At 36.5% G+C, this 16,669-nt stretch overlaps 1 protein-coding gene across 33 annotated transcripts in view; it reads left to right on the forward strand.

The window, feature by feature from the left end:
* The window catches only part of GULP1 (GULP PTB domain containing engulfment adaptor 1), a 274,031-nt gene that overhangs the window by 29,586 nt on the left and 227,776 nt on the right, over positions 1-16,669 (forward strand). For 2 of the 33 annotated variants that reach the window (XM_045480460.1, XM_045480485.1), the window contains exon 2: positions 9,991-10,076. The exons of 29 other annotated variants lie outside the window; for them this stretch is intronic. The gene's annotated coding sequence lies outside the window, so the exon portion shown is untranslated. The remainder of the gene's footprint in view (positions 1-9,990; positions 10,077-16,669) is intronic. 2 more of the 33 variants (XM_045480461.1, XM_045480482.1) reach the window with 1 other exon arrangement.

Here is a 16,669-nt window from a genome sequence, read left to right on the forward strand (position 1 = left end):
AGCTTAAAAAAAAAAATAGGCATCCTTTTTCTTTTATAAATGCGTGTCAAATTTGCTCACATTCTTTCTGTATGTTTGTGATCATTACTAGTTTGGCCTCATATTTGCATTTCTCATATTAGCCATACAGTAAATGTTTGTTTAGAAAATACTTTATGTTTTTCTTTAATGGATTCTGATCTTTCTTTTATATCTTATCTTCCCTCTTCTTTGACCTTCTGTGCTTTTCCTATCTTCTGTCTTTGACCCTAACATGTAGAACATGTTTCATGGTGATGTGTTGAGTACAGAATTTCTCACCCTTGGCAGTTTTGACATGTAAGGCCAGATCATTCTTTGTTGTCCAGCAGGAGGAAGAGGCTGTTCTGTGCATCGTGGGATGGATGTTTAACAGCATCCCTGGCATCTACCTACTGGACGCCAGCACTATGCCTCCAATTGTGATAACTAAAAATATCTTCAGATGTTGCTCAATGTCCTCTGATTGTGGGAGTTGGGAGGAAGCATCTTTGGTTGATACAAATGCCCCCTAGGAAGATAAAACCATCCCCAGTTGTTGCCAAATGTCCTGAGAGTGTAAAATCACCCTCCCGAGAACCATGGTTTAATAGCATTTCAAAACTCATGATATTTTTTCTGACATATATTTTGCAGGGATAGGTAGCTAACACTAAACCCATCCATAACATATTTTGAAGTCATTAAAATTGTGATAAAATACAACACTGTTAAACCTTCACTCCATATATGTATAATTGACTTTAACTTCCTTGATAGTAGATACATGTGTGACAGTTATATAGAAGGAAAAATGAAAATATTTGCTGATGTAAGCCCTTTCCAACTTGAAAGAAATGTCCTCACTTATCTATATGATTATGTGACCTGAAATCAGACCTTTCTTATGTCTTGACAAAAAAGTTCACTTACCACTTTACTTCTTTATACTTAAAAAAAAAAAATGCATTTGGACTACTGCAGTGCATCATGTAAACACATTTTTGGAGGTATTAAACTAAACAAAACAACCTTCTAGAATAGCTCTGGCATCATTAGGTCTAAATATATATGGATTTTTTCCATACAAAATCCCTCAACATTTATCTTCAAATATGTGAAAATAATATTCAGTTTAAATGGAAATAATATAAACTTAGATTTTGTTTTATCTAAAATTTGCAGGGATGCCTGGGTGGCTCAGTTAGTTGAGTGTCTGGCTCTTGATTTTGGCTTAGGTCATGAGCTCACGGTTCCTGGGATTGAGCCCCACATTGAGCTTTGCGCTCCTGCCAGGAGTGTTTTTGGGTTCTCTCTCTCCCTCTCTCTCTCTGTCCCTGCCCTGTGTGCTTGCGTGCACTCTCTCTTGCTCAAAATAAATAAATAAACATAATAAAAAATTGTTCCTGTGTACTAATTAGGAGATGTTTTCAGATGCGTTTATCTTTGGAAGTTAACATTTTGGCACATCTCCCAAAAAAGGGCCAAGAACAAAAAGACTGACAATCACAATGAAATTTAGGCTACTTCAAACAGTGTTTTCCTGTATTTTTTGACTTAATGGTCTTATTTCCACACTTGGTATATATTCTTGTTTAATTAATTTCCTGTTGATTTTAAAACAGATTTGTACTATAGGCTATTTTAAAAGAATTATTTAATTCAAGCTTTTCCCAACATGTGTTTAAGTCACTTCCTTTACAGAAACAATACTTAACGTTTTTTGAAGTTAAAATTTGAATTTGAAATCCAAGATTTGTATTAATTTTAATGTATCAATTCATTTTGCTGTTTTCAATCCATCTGTTACAGAAATCTGTAATTTCTGATTCTGCTTTTATAATTTATGTTTTTCCTAATACAAGTTTAAAGATTAGAAATAGCAAATCCAATAGAAAGAGGAAGTATTTTCTTTGTTTTCAAACTAATATAAATCACATTCTAGTTATCAATATTACATTTAATACTAATTCTGATTTAAGTAAGAGACTTGATTCTCCATAAACTTGAGATCAAGTAAAAATTACTAAAAAGTAACACTCTGATAAAAATATCTATGCCACTTTGTTTAGTGGATATTAAAATCTAACTATGCAGTGTCCTGCTACAACAGTTTTTTATGTTTGTCTTTATTCTATCACTGGAAATATTTGAGTATCACCTCTGTACCTTTTAATATATTTATTCAAATAAACCTTTTGTTAAAAACAAATATATTTAAAAGGAAAGTATCCTATTGTGGTCTATACTTTTTTAATACGTGTATTTTAATAGTGAAATAAAAAGTGTTACAGGAAAGGTTACTCAGGAATCACTTAAAGTCATCTATTATATCACTTACTACATTTTGGGAAAGAATGATTTGAGAGAAATAATTTGTGAATTATAAAACTTACCCTTTGATTTGCAGAGTCTTCAGATTATAAGTAGGAAATTTCCAGAACATGACCAAAAATTCTTCTACTTCATTATTTAAAACTTTTTTACATAGTGATCCCCATAAAATACTAGTCCTTGTAGAATATAATTGAGTTTAATACATGTATGTCTTAGAACTGTTCTTTGGGGTAGGGGAGGCTGTTGATATTGGCTGTTAGGTGGAATTATAAAGGAAGTAACAATATGGCTTCATTGTGTTCTTTTTTTTCTTTTTAATTTTTTTAAATGTTTTATTTATTTCTGAGACAGAGCATGAGCAGGGGAGGGGCAGAGAGAGAGGGAGACACAGATTCCGAAGCAGGCTTCAGGCTCTGAGATGTCAGCACAGAGCCTGATGCAGGGCTTGAACTCACAAACTGTGAGATCATGACCTGAGCTGAAGTTGGATGCTTAACCAACTGAGCCACCCAGGCTCCCCTGTTCTTTTTTTTAATTAAAGTTTATTTATTTTTATTTTTGAGAGAGAGAGAGAGAGAGAGAGAGAGAGATAGCATGCACGAGTGGGGGAGGAGCAGAGAAAGAGGGAGAGAGAGAATCCTAAGCAGGCTCCATACTGTCAGCGCAGAGCCCTACATGGAGCTTGAACTCATGAACCTGAGACCATGACCTGAGCCAATATAGAGTCAGAAGCTTAACAACGGAGCCATCCAGGCACCCCAGCTTCATTGTGTTCTTTTCATGACATAAACTTTAGTAATACCTTAGAGTAAAGGAGAGAGTTGAACTTGATTCTAGCTTGTTTAATTCTACATTTCCACAGGAATAACATTAAAAACAGTTTATAACATGTGGCTGGCTATAATATTCATGGTGGATTATGATGTCCCACATTTGTAGCTAACCTTTTACCCGGCTATTCTTTAGCTGTTTTGGTTTCTCACATACTGTGGATCTTCCCCTACTTTTGTTATTTCAGCTGTGTCATGGAGGTTTATTTTGGAAATGCATATTGACTAAAGTTTCTTATGCCACCTTCACTTAGCTCTTTGTAGTAAAGGTCACATTATTTAAAATGTAGATTTTATGGCTGAGAGGTACATTAGAGCCTGCTAGTTTCCATTCCCACTACTTCTCTGACCCTGATTCTGGCCTTCACTGCCTCTTGCTGCGCTGCTTGAGATTCCTTCTTAACTTTCCTCTTAGCCTTTGGTATTCTCCCACTCTACTTCATTGCAGCTCTGATCTAGTCTCTTCCTGGTCAGAAGGCTTCAGCATCTCACTCTTGCAAAGACCTCTTTATCTCTCCTTTGTGTTCCCACACCATGTGCCTCTGTCCTCAGACATTCTCGATGGCTCTTGTATTCTACACTGATTGGACAATCGTTGAATGCTTAAGAGATTTTACCTTTGCTGTTGTCCTCTCTTCTTGTTCACATACTCTTTTTGAAAACTAGAATAAATTCATTTGTCTATTAATATCTATACCCCTTTCCAGGTTCAGCTCACATTTTACCTCTCACCTAGGCTTTTCAGGTTCTCTTTTAACCTCACACAAACAAGGTGTAATATTCATCTTCTCTGTGAATTGCCATTGGACTACTTCTTCTTTTCTTTTCTTTTTTTTCCCTTTTCTTTTCAAAGTTTATGTATTTTGAGACAGAGAGAGGGAGGAGCAGAGAGACAGGGAGGGAGAAAATTCCAAGCAGGCTCTGTACTGCACAGAGCCTGACATGGGGCTCGAACTCAAGAACCATGAGATCATGACCTGAGCAGAAATCAAGAGTCCGTCCCTTAACCGACTGAGCCAACCAGGCGCCTCTCTTTTTTTAATAGTTAGATGCAATCTCAGTGTAGAGGAAAGGCATGGATTTTATTTTATTTTATTAGTTAATTTATTTAATTTATTTATTTTGGGGAAATAATTTTAGAGTCCAAACACTGATCTGTTCCCTGTGTAACTGCCATGAGCAGGTCCGTGTTGTGATATTATTCTTTTATATTCTAGGGCCTTCATTCCTTGCACACAAAGTTGCAATTGGCAATAAATGTTTGAAGGATGAATAACCACTTGTTTATGAAGGAATATTATTTTAATATTTATTCAAACAATATCAGGAAGAATCCCAATGCTTTTGCCACCCACAGAGAAATAATTTCCGTCTCCAGTAAAGTGCACAGTTAAGGAGTTTGTGTGTGGGAATCAAACGAAAATGCAGCACTGAGGTGATGTTTGAAGATTGCTTGTGTGTGTGTTTGGGGGGGGGCATGCATGCACATATATGCACACCCACACACACAAAGTTAGGGGGAGAGGAGTTTTCTTCTTTTAATTAGTGCTCTCCTATTGTTTTCAAACCTGTATGTACCCATTAAGTGTAGTTCCTCCCACTGGCTTTTAGAGCCCTCTGTGGTCACTTAGGATTCCTAATGCTAGTTTTCCAGTTGTTAGGGGGGAAATATCTACAGTATGTGTCTGGAGATGATAGAGCATCCCAGTCTGTCACTCTTCTATGTTTTACCTTCTGTGCTGCAAGTTACCATCCAGGAAAAACATAGCATATTTGCAAATAGATACCAAGTGATTTATTAATTTGTTGATAATCTAATAATTGAGTTATGTGGTTAGGCTCCTGATTGTAATAATATATAATAATTTGCTTTTATATTTTCTTATATCTTCAAATGGAACCTTGTTATTGCAACATATATGACATACTCAAATTTAGTACCAGGTATATATGTCTTAAGCTTAGTCCAAAGGGCTAATGACAAAAATAGGAAAAGGGATATAATTATAAGACATCCTAATCTCTAAAGAAGTATGGAGCCTCATGCTGCTGATGCACACACAGAAGTGTTTGTAATTACTCTGAGCACTTTTTTTTGTATTTACACAGGACTAAATGAGTGATGACTGAATGTCAGTGCTATTAATTAAATTTGTTGAAGAAGTTCTGATGCCTCTGAATCATTTTCCAGGGAACATTCTGAAACTACACCTGTAACAATAATTGCTTAGTGAACATATAAAGTACCAACAAACTTTTCAATGCTGTCTTTTCAAGAAGAATAAGAGAGACAGTGTGTGTGTTCTGGGAGAGGGGGTCAAGGAGGGGCAAAGGGAGAGAGAGAATCCCAAGTAGGCTCCATGCCCAAAACAGAGCCTGATGCAGGGCTCAGTCCCATGACCCCAGGATCATGACCTGAGCTGAAATCAAGAGTTGGACACTCAGCCGACTGATCCTCCCAGGCACCCCCAAAGAGCCTCCTTTTAAATGATACCTGAAGATTTTTTTCTCCCTTAGATGCTTGTTTATTTCAACTAGAACTTTTAAGAGACTGAATATAGCAATTTAGGATCCTTTAAGTTTGTACCTCAGCCTAATTACTTAACCAATTCAAAAATTGATTTCCTTTAGAAGCTTCATCTCATTTCTAATCTGAAATCAATGGCAAGTGTGTTGGTGCTAAATAATGTTCTTTCACAATGAAACTTTTATTAATATACATTTTCTAAAACTCAGTGCAGTGACATCTGTATGTATATCCTTAAAGTGGATTATACCAAATCGTGTTGATATTCTCTAACTTGGGAGATTCTGGGGCACCCACGTTTGCCAGAAATATATGAGGTCATGACTATAATTGGTGGACTCCTTGGAGAAAGCAATTCCTGATTATAGTTCAGACTGGTAGCTATTAATATGAGATATTAAAAGGAAAACAAAATATTTAAGTCATGGCTGTTGTTACCTCATGCCTTGTACAGTCTCATGTCTGGTCAAACATAATTATTTTAGGTTTGATTTTCTTTGTCATTTTTGTCAGAGATTCGTATTTATACTCAGGAGAATTATGTCAGAAAAAAAAATCCTATGGTTTTCTCTACTGAACTAGTATATTCCTCATTGACTGTAACTTTCCTAAGTTTTTGAATGCTCCTTTAGATAATGGTTAATGATATTATTAGAGTAGCTTTTCTTGAATTTTAAGAGGAAGAAATAAGCATTTTGACATTTAACTTTTACTTTGTTTTATGGTTAAATGTTTTTTAGCTAGCTTTATTTTTATAATTCTTTCTCTGGAAATAATTTCAAACTTAGAATAAATTTGTAAGAATAGTGGAAGGGATTTCCTTTACCTATGTTAACCTTTTGTTAATATCTTACCTCGTTTATATTGTCATTCTTCTGGTTCATTGTTTGTGTGTGTATGTGTGTATGTATATGATGTATTTGAGTAGTATATACACATGTGTATATACATTTTTTCCTCAACCATTTAAAGGTGAGGGGTTTTTTTCAGTAAGCTTTCTTACCTTCTTTGTTTTTGAATATCCATGTTTGTGATTTAAGGAAGACATTTTAGTCTGATGTAGGTGGTAATAATACAGTATTCTAGTAAATTTGCATTTCCATTATTACTGATTTTTATTCTTGCTATGATTTTTAATGCTAAATTTATAGGGCTACTAGGGAAATTTATAGAACAATGGAGCCAGTATGTGCTTTTTCTCCTATTTACCTTTGAGGTGTTTTGGCTAATAGTCACATAGCAGGGGATAAATGGAGGGGTGATACTCAGAGAGGGTGGTAATAACTCTCCATAGGGATAGTATTGACTATTTGGAATAGGACAGCTAACTCACCTTGTCACTTAGCATGTAGTCCTTACTTTCCTATTAAAGGTAGACTTCAGTTTGAAAATTATATACTGAGTACAAATGTTTCTCAGCTCTTATTCTTCAGAGATCCTTGATTTCTGTGTGTGTCGACTAATGCTTTGTTTTGCCACTCATTTCATTAGTATTCTTGTATACGTTGCTCTAAATGACAGAATAATGTATTACCTGTATATGTTCTGTATCCTTAAATACAGTTACAGGAGCATTGTGTTAAGACTTTCTCTGCAGTTTCTTACTATACTAGAGTAGGCTTTTAATACATGCTGACTAATTTAAATGATGATGTACTCACACAGCTGCTCTGTTTTGTTTTTGTTAGCTTATTCCTTAAATCTGCGGAATCAGCGAGGTGGTGTCCTACATCATCTGATGGGATGTTTGAAGTTTTCTGTACTTTATGTTATACACGTTGAGTCTAGAGCTAATACTTTAGTGTGTGTGTGTGTGTGTGTGTGTGTGTGTGTGTAGTCTGCATAAACTTTAAGCAATTAACAATATTTTAATAACAGATTTTTTTATTTGTACATCTATTTGGGTGTTCATTATTTATCTATGTTATCTTTAATGTTTACTAAAATCTTGCAAAATAGGTGAAATTATCATTGTTTTACAGAATAGAAAAATGAAGTTTAGGGAGTTAAAGTAGTTTACCTTCTAAATAATAATACCTCTCTTCTAAGGGTGATGGAAAAATTAAGACACTATGTTTACAGCAGCTCACACAGAGTCTGACACATAGTAGTCTCTCAATAAATGAAGGTTTCATTACTCTTATCAATGCCAGTGTCTCAGCTGGTGTCATAGCCAAGATTCTGCCCCATCTGGATCTATATATTGATTGTATTTGCTATCTTTTGAAATATAAATGGAATGAATACTTGGTACTAATAATATATTAATATTATATCTGTGTTTTCAATTATTACAAAGAAGCCAGGTGTTAATGACCTGGAATATTTCCATTATTGGCTTTAACTTCCAAAGCAGCCCTTTAATGATTAGGGTTGACACTGTGTTTCATGCTGCTGACAATGTTCCTCGAAGCGCTGCAACAGATGGTGGCTGTTGTGTAGTTTCAGCACAGTCCCCCGGACGCACTGCCGTCTCAGCAGAATCCTGGAGGTTAACGGTCTGCCTGTATAGTCTGCGGTTGAGAGACTTAACCAGTAAAATAGCACGCGCATGCTGCACCCACCCACCTACCCACACACACACACACACACACACACACACACACACACACCAAGATTTTTGTTAAAATGGGTTGAGGGCTTCAGCTGAACTCTGTTCTCTGTGTGGCATTTTGTGTCAGATTGAAAAAGCATATGGCCAGAAAGCGATTTCATCAGAAGGCCAGTTAGCAAATAGCCTGGTGTCAGATTCCAGATAAACCACAAGTTTACATTTTGCATGGAGACTATTTTTATCAGAGGTGCTGTGTTTTACAAGTGTTCACATGAAGGCAAGATGCCTGCTGTACAGAACATGCGTTTGATGAATGCCCCAGGGAATAATGATAGGGAGATGAGAGGCCTGTGCTAACAAAGGACTCTTGGTTTCACAGAAATTTTTATCATTCTGGACAGGATTATTTGAATCCAGTAATGGACATAGAAGGCCTGCTCAGCTTATGCCTATAAATTGGGAATCCTTTCTATGTGCCATGTGGGAACTATTTCCTTGAGAGAAAAGAGGTGTATTTGCTTTTCTGATGTGCCTCGTAGGTTACAGCTCCGATGACAAAATTTTGGGTGGGAGAATTGGGATTGCAGAGGTGATTTACTGGGAAGTCAATGGACCTTAGGCTTCAGGGCCTCTTACTTCCCCAGGCTCTGTCTAAAACCCTGGGGCTTGTTCACATGATCGCATCTAAAATGTGCAGCTGTTTTAAACTCATCAGGTAAGATTGTGGTCTTTTTGTACTTCTGTGCCCCTCTGTCGTATTTTCCCTAGCGCGAAGTGTGTTAGAGCTGTCCCTGGCAATTTTGGACTCTGGCTAACAGGATGCTGAGTTGGAGATACATTTATTTTGGGCTTAGTGGGATATATTAGTGTGAGCCATATGAAATTGTCATTTTTGGAGGTCAAAGATGATTGAACATTGGCAATTCCATATGGTCATATGTGGTTCCAAGTTCCTCAGTGTATAATTAAGTTATTTCTACTGTCCTGGTAAAGGAATGTTGTCCAGGGATCTTTTCGACTGCTTACTGAGCCTACATACCCAGTGTGATGAGTGAAAGTACATGCCAAGGTCATTTTGTGATATGTGTGTGTCCTAGAGCACCTGGCCTGGAAAACAGGGATAGGGGAGAAACAATGACAAAACTTTGATTAACCCTGATAGAGACAAGATGAAAGTTTCTTTCTAGTCTTTTGGTAGAAAACATCATAAGATCTTTGAAATACGAAGAGGCAACCAAAATGTATGAGTCAAAGCAAAACGAAGTAAGTGTAAAAGTATACCAAAAAACGTATACCAAAGCATATCTAATAATTATTTGAAACATAGGCAGTTTTTCTGGATACTGTCATTTTTGTGATAACTGTCAAGTTATTTATTTGCGGTATTTTAAAATTTATTTTCTCAAGGGTTCCCCTGCCCCCATTGTATATATATGCTTTAAAGTTTATAATCCTTGGACCTGCCCCTGAATGAGCAGCATATGAAATGGGGGCTTTTCCCCAGGAACCCAAAGATCCTTTTCAGAAATTACTTTTTTAACTTCTTAAATTAAAGATCCATCATAGTAACATAATTGATTTCTTTTCAGGGGAAAAAAGTATTTAGTAGGATGAAAATAGGTTGTAAGAGTGACACTGGAGCATGTAAGGTTATGGTTTAGGGTTAGAGTACGTTTCAGAAACCATAGCAACTCAATCTATTGCTGTCTTCCATCAGCCTTGCTTAGCACCATCTTCCCTTTCAGGAGAATGAAGACAGAAAGGGGTCATCAGTGAATGAGATTCTTCTCTTAGTGAAGCCAGGAGCGGGTATGAGAGATCTCTTCTAAGGGTATTGTCTCTTATTTTTCTCTGTGTTTCTCTAAATGATATGTTACCCTGCTTGTTTATTTTTTTTCCCTTTTCTTCGGGGGTGGCCTGGGTGCTACTAGAATCAGCAAGTATATTACTTGTTAAATTCTCCACCAACATGAATTCTTCAGTTTTTGGATGTGAAACAGATGTTTGCTCTTTTGTCCCGTTGCTTTATCTTATTCTGTAGTTGCACCATCTTTGAGGAGTCTGGGAAACTCCAATAAAAGAAGTTATGCTTTTGTTATTGCTGCGCGCAAGTGCCCAGATGTCACAAATAATTTAGAAAACCAGGGAGTCAGAGCTTCTACTAATGTTTGTTCCTCAAAGACCTTTTCTTTAATGAACCCCTGCCACAGGGATGAAATGTCTCATGAGAAGCCTTGCTTGATTTATTCATGGTAGATACCGGTATGTAGGATGGATATTTAAACATTTAATATTCTCTTACCTTTCAGATTATAACATATGTATGACTTCTTGTTCCACTGTTTCCTTTATTAGAAACATCTGTTGTATGCATCAGACATCATGAATCAACTCATCATAAATAAGCTGCAAGGCATTAGGATGTTGGGGAGGATACCGTCAATGCAATGCCCACTTAGGAACTTACCTTCTTTCTTTTATATTTCTTTATTTTGGTGAGTGTGATAAATAACCTTAAGTTCGATAAGGCAGAACCCGAGGCATCCAAGATGCCTCACAATTTATTTACCATATCGAGTTCATGAAAACCTCCTTAGTCTCTGCTTTGGATGACGTTGGTGTCTCCTGACTCCTTTTGACTTACAGTCACTTACAGTGAGCGGAGTTTTTGTTTTTGTTTTTTTGTTTTTTTTTGTTTGTTTGTTTTTGGTTTGGGTTTTTTTGTATACATGTTGACAGCCTCATTCAATGTCAAATCACCATTGCATCATATTGATTCATTCAACAAATATTTGAGTGCTAGGGAGAAATGGAATGAAGTAGTTTGGGTATCTTTACATTGTCTCCTCCAGGCCTGTTCCTTGCCTTTCACCATCCTGCTCTCTGCCCTGGGAGGCAAATAGAGACTATATTAATAAGTCCCCTGGAAAAAGAGTTGAGGGAGGGAGAAGTGTGAGTTCCGCTTGTTTATTCTTTTAGCTCTTTTAGTGTGGCACACATTTCTTTCTGGGATCCTGGCTGATATAGATGCTCGTCAAGAAATACCTCTATGATGCTTTGACATTCTCAGTGACATATGTAGGAGGTGAGGAAAATGCCATGAAGATGTTTATGGAAAGAACCTTCTGCATAGAACTCCTTTTTTCATAATGTTGAAAGTACAACAAGGTAGACTGGGTGGTTGGAATGAAGTAAGCAAGTGGGAGAGTCGTAGGAAATTAAGTCAGAGGGATGGTAGAATGAGGTGGGGAGACCACAGAGTGTTTTATAGGGCTTATTTTCAGTGTGAGATTGGAAATCATTGGAGGTGATGACAGGCTTATAATGTGTCAGTCTGGCTGCTATTTGGAGAATAGACCAATGCAGCAAAGGTAGAAGCAAGACGGCCAGATAGGAGACTGTTGAGAAAGGCAATGGTGATTGTAGTGGCAAAAGTAGTGAAAAATGCTGGGATTCCGGATGTATTTTGGAATACAGGGACAGGATTTGGTGATGGATATAGGATGTTAAGAGAGGTACTGAATGGATGGACTTATCATTTCTTTTCTTTTTTTTTTTTTAATTAAAAAAAATTTAATTTATTTTTAAAGTAATCTCTACACCCAACGTGGGCCTTGAACTCACAACTCCAAGATTGAAAGTTGCATGTTCCACGTTCTGAGCCACTCAGGTGCCCCCCACTTTTTATTATTTTTATGGACCTATCATTTCTGATATGAAGATAGCCATTAGAGGAAGAATTTAGGGAGGAAGATTAGGAATTTAATTTTGGACATGTTAAGTTTGAGATGCATCAAAGTAGGTGTATTGAGTGGGCAGTTCATGGGAAGTGTCTAGGCTAGAGATACAAACTTAAGAGCCATTGACATGTAGATGGTGTTTCGAGTTGAGACTTACTGAAATCACCTGGGCTGTTGATTCTCAAATTCCTTAGTTGGGTATTTGTAAATACAATTTTTATTGTAAATATTTGGTGCTTGACTCAGTCTGGTTAACCTTTAAAAACAACATTATTAAGATTAGAAATTATATTTTATAAAAAATAAAGAGCTTATGTATTCTATAATTAATGTATATACAACATAAGTACTGTGCCTATAAATGTCCATAACCACAAAAATACCTATGTGTGTATGTACACTCATAGGTAGATATATAAAGTGTGTATAACACAAACACTATGTTTGAAAATATTATTTGTCTTTTTGCAAGGCATTTTTTTTTAATGTCAGGAAGTGAGAGTAATCACTGATTTTCCTGCCAAGCAGGGAATTAAATTATAACTCTGAGAAGAGAGCATAAGGAGCATTATTGCAGCTATCCTTGAAATGTCAATCTACTTTTAAAATGCAATGATTTTAAGCCATTTGTTTACACTATGGCATCTTTATATGGAAAAATTTCAAACACTTGGCCCTCTGTGATTTATCTCTAACTATTTAGGATTGTGAATACAAGGCAATTGTAAGAAATCTTTGATACCCAAAACACTAGAGTAGGAGTCAGAAGTGTGGCATTCTAAGGGTCATTATTTTGTCACCAACTAGCCATGTCAGTTTACAACTTAACACTCTCTAGGTTTAACTTCTGTAGACCTAACTTCTATGGGGCTTTTGCTTGAAAATGAAAAGGCTAAATTAGATTACTGGTAATAATACCAGTATTATTATTATCATTATACTATTATTAGATTATGATATTATTGCCATAGTTCTAGAGACTCCTTCCAGACTGGTAGCAATGGGACAGGTATACCAAAGACATTTGGGTCCTTCACTGTTTCTTTTTCTTTTTTCTGTTTTAAAAGATTTTACTTACTTACTTATTCATTCATTCATTCATTCATTCATTCATTCATTATGTAATCTCTACCCCCAATGTGGGGCTTGAACTCACCACCCCAAGATCAAGAGTCACATGCTGTACCAACTGAGCTGGCCAGGTATCTCAGTCCTTCAGTGTTTAAACTAGGACCTTTAGATTTTACTTGCTTTGTGTTAGTGCTATCAAGGAAGACATTTTAAGCTACAGGAGCACCAGTTTAAAAGTCTTTAAAAAAGTTAGTTGTTAATCTTTCTAGCAAAAAAAAGTATTTTCAGTTAATGATGTGCAAAGTTTTGGTCAACTTTGAGAGCTGCCTTACCTCTAAACCACTGCCCCAAAATCATACCCAGCCAGTTCCATAACTGTCTTCCCAGGTAACTGTTCTTTTTTGCCTCTAAAGTATAATTTAGCCTTAACATTCTTTAATTACAGTCTTAGGATCTTACAGTTGAGACAGACCTTGGAAACTATCTCTTTCAACCTCTTTGCTGATACAGAATGACCACCACATCCCTGAGACTAGCTATTCAGAATCTATTTGCAGAGTGCCATGGGCTCATCAACTGGGATGGTAACCCATTTTCCATTTTGTAGCAGCTCGTATACTCTCTTATGTGCTGCCAAAATAAATACCTTTGGAACCTTCACTTTTCTGTCATTTTACTCTAGTGATTTAAAAACACTATCTGTGGTTGGTTGCTCTCAAAGTTTACTGTACATAAGAATCACTTAGAGGGTTAAGATGAATGTTCCAGAATTCTCTATTCTAAGGTTGTTTAAACAGATCAAGAGATGAAGCCCAGCAGTCTACATTTTTAATAAGCATTTTAAGTGATTATAATTCTAGATTGTTATTATAATTCAACACAGAATATTGTGAAATGGAAAATTCACTTATAAAAATAGTTTGTATAATATGGTTCCATTTTTGCATGCAGTATAATCTTGGTATAAAAAATCAGTTTAGGAGGCTACCTCAAAAATGTTACCAATAGTTGATTATTTCTGCTTGGTGGGATTGTGGTCAACTTATACCTTTACTTTTCTTTACATTCTAATATTTCCACAATGGCTATATAGTACTTTTATCATTAAAAATTTTAATGAGTAATTATCACCTCCACTTCTTATCATAAAGGCAATTTTTATAGAGGATGGAGACTCGCAAGGATGAAAGAGACATTCCTAGAGCGGCAACATTCTTATATTCCTTTGTTCTTTCAGAGCATGTAGGAGTAAAGTCCTTTGTAAAAAATACTGACTCTTCTGTTCTCTAAAGGAAGATGGGTGGTCAGCATTGGTAGTCATATCATTATTCAGTCCAAGGCCATTTCATCAGTCATTTGTTTGTTCTTTCAATAAACATTTATGTTCTGAGATCTGTGTCACTAACTAAGGTTGTAAAGAAAAACTTGTGTACCAAATTCCTACTATAGCAGAGGACCCAAAGGTCCTATAGAAAAGAGCTGCCTCTCCTTGGGAAGTGGAAGAGAGCTGGCTTCACTTGAGTTGTTGAATGAAGTGAGTCTTGAAAAGTGAGGATCACTCTTATCTAACCAGATGGGAATGGGGGTGGAGATTTTTCTTTGAGAAGCATATGCAAAGCCAGAGAAATGTGAACTAGTGTTTTATAAATGGGGAACTCTAAGGAATTTGATATGGCTAGAGGGCTAGGTGCCCTTGAGAGAATTGCACGAAGGAATTTGGACAGGTAAGCAGGAGTCTAATCTTGCAGCCATCTTATATGCCATTTCAAAGAATTTGGGAATTTAGGCAAGCTTTATCGTGTGGTAGCAGTGTGGCAGATAGATTGGAGGGGGTGGCTGGAGGAGGTGAGACCAGTAGATGGCTATTCTGGTACTAAGAAAAAGTGCTAGAGGCAAGAATTCTTAAGGGATTGGAATTAACAGGACATCCTGACTGACCAGGTGTGGGGCATAACTAAGAGGGGGGAGTCTGGCATGACTCCTAGTATTTCATGGAAGGTTGCTGGGTAGATTGGATTCTAGCACCATTTTTGTATGGCAGACGATAGGAGGATATCTGTCATACAGGTTTTTTCAATTGAGAATATTACTGCTCTCGGTGTGCCTGCGTGATTCAGTCAATTGAGCATCCGACTTTGCTCAAGTCATGATCTCGAGGTTCGTGAGAGTTTGGGCCCCCGTTGGCAGCTGTCAGTGCAGAGCTTGCTTAGATTCCTCTGTTCCCTCTCCCTGCCCCTCCCTCGCTCGTGCTCGCGCATGCGCTCTCTCTCTCTCTCTCTCTCTCTCTCTCTCTCTCTCTCTCAAAAATAAATAAACACTTAAAAAATAGAGTATTACTGCTCCTTTGTGGTATAGAAAGAGCAAAGAGTACATGGCGTATATAGAAGATAATAAAATATCTGAATTCACCATCTGGACACCATTTTCCATGTGCCAATCTGTATATTTAATTTCAGCATTTTTAGGTCTTAGAAGATTGCTGTGCCCCCGAAAGTCTTCAGTATATGTAGTTTCATAATTTTTCATTTGGCTGCTACTTCTCCCTTTGTCTATGTAAATCTAGAGATAATTGCGAGGCAGATAATGCTGTTAGAAAAATCAGAAAGTCACACCAAGAATGAGCCATTTGGGAAGGGGAGGGGTGACAGAAAGCAAGGATAAGTTTCAAGAAATGTTGACTTTTCAGTGATGGCAGATAATTTAAATGGCAATGTCTAGTCAGCTGTTGAATTTGAATGGCTAGAATCCATGAATATTTACTAAACAAGAACAGGATATGCAGATGATCTCTATGGTACATTCTGCTACTCAAAATTTGATTTAGATAATTTTAAATTATGGAATAGACTCTAAATGAACTTAAATGATTTTTCCATGTGTTAGTAGCTGCTAATGCAAAGTATCTAGTCTGTTGATTTGCAAAAGTAATTTTCTAGTACCTAGACTAAGAAACAGATTGCTGACAAACGCCCTATGCCTTTAAAGCAGATTTATTGTATATTTCTAAAGATAAATATGCTTTATTAAAAAAATAAGGTATGGAAATTGAAGCAAAATATAAAAGTCTACTTACTTTCCTTTACTACAAGTGGATGAGTATCCTTTCATATTTATATGTGTCTGTTATATGTGTCTGTTATAAATGCCCACTCATTGTTTCTTAAAGTGCAGTATTCAAAGGATACAAGATAAGATAATAGAAATAACAGCCATGGAAAATAGCATGTAATTTAAATCTTGATAGTCAGTAGTAGTCCAGCTGTTCAAGCAGGTGACAATATTTGGGGCAAAGATGCTTATCTGTTACTAAATAGTTAGTGACTGGTTTAGGTTAAGCCAGGATTAATTCTCTTTGCAATATTTCTTTTCCTAATTCAAAGGGAATAGTAATCATGTATGGCATCTCTTGATCTGTAAACTCTGCCTATAAATTATTTTCTAATCATCCCAAGAACCTACTAACCTTAGTTTAGTCTGATAAAAACAATTGACTGAGGGGTATAAAGAAAACTCTTGAACCTTGAGCACCTGTTCATAGTAGAGTTACTTTTGAGTAGAGAAGGGGCTGTGTGTTAGGAGCCAGTGTATAGACTTCCAGTTTTCCAATGACAAA

The sequence above is a fragment of the Leopardus geoffroyi genome, chromosome C1 (genome assembly GCF_018350155.1).
Source record: "Leopardus geoffroyi isolate Oge1 chromosome C1, O.geoffroyi_Oge1_pat1.0, whole genome shotgun sequence".
Lineage (NCBI taxonomy): Eukaryota > Metazoa > Chordata > Mammalia > Carnivora > Felidae > Leopardus > Leopardus geoffroyi.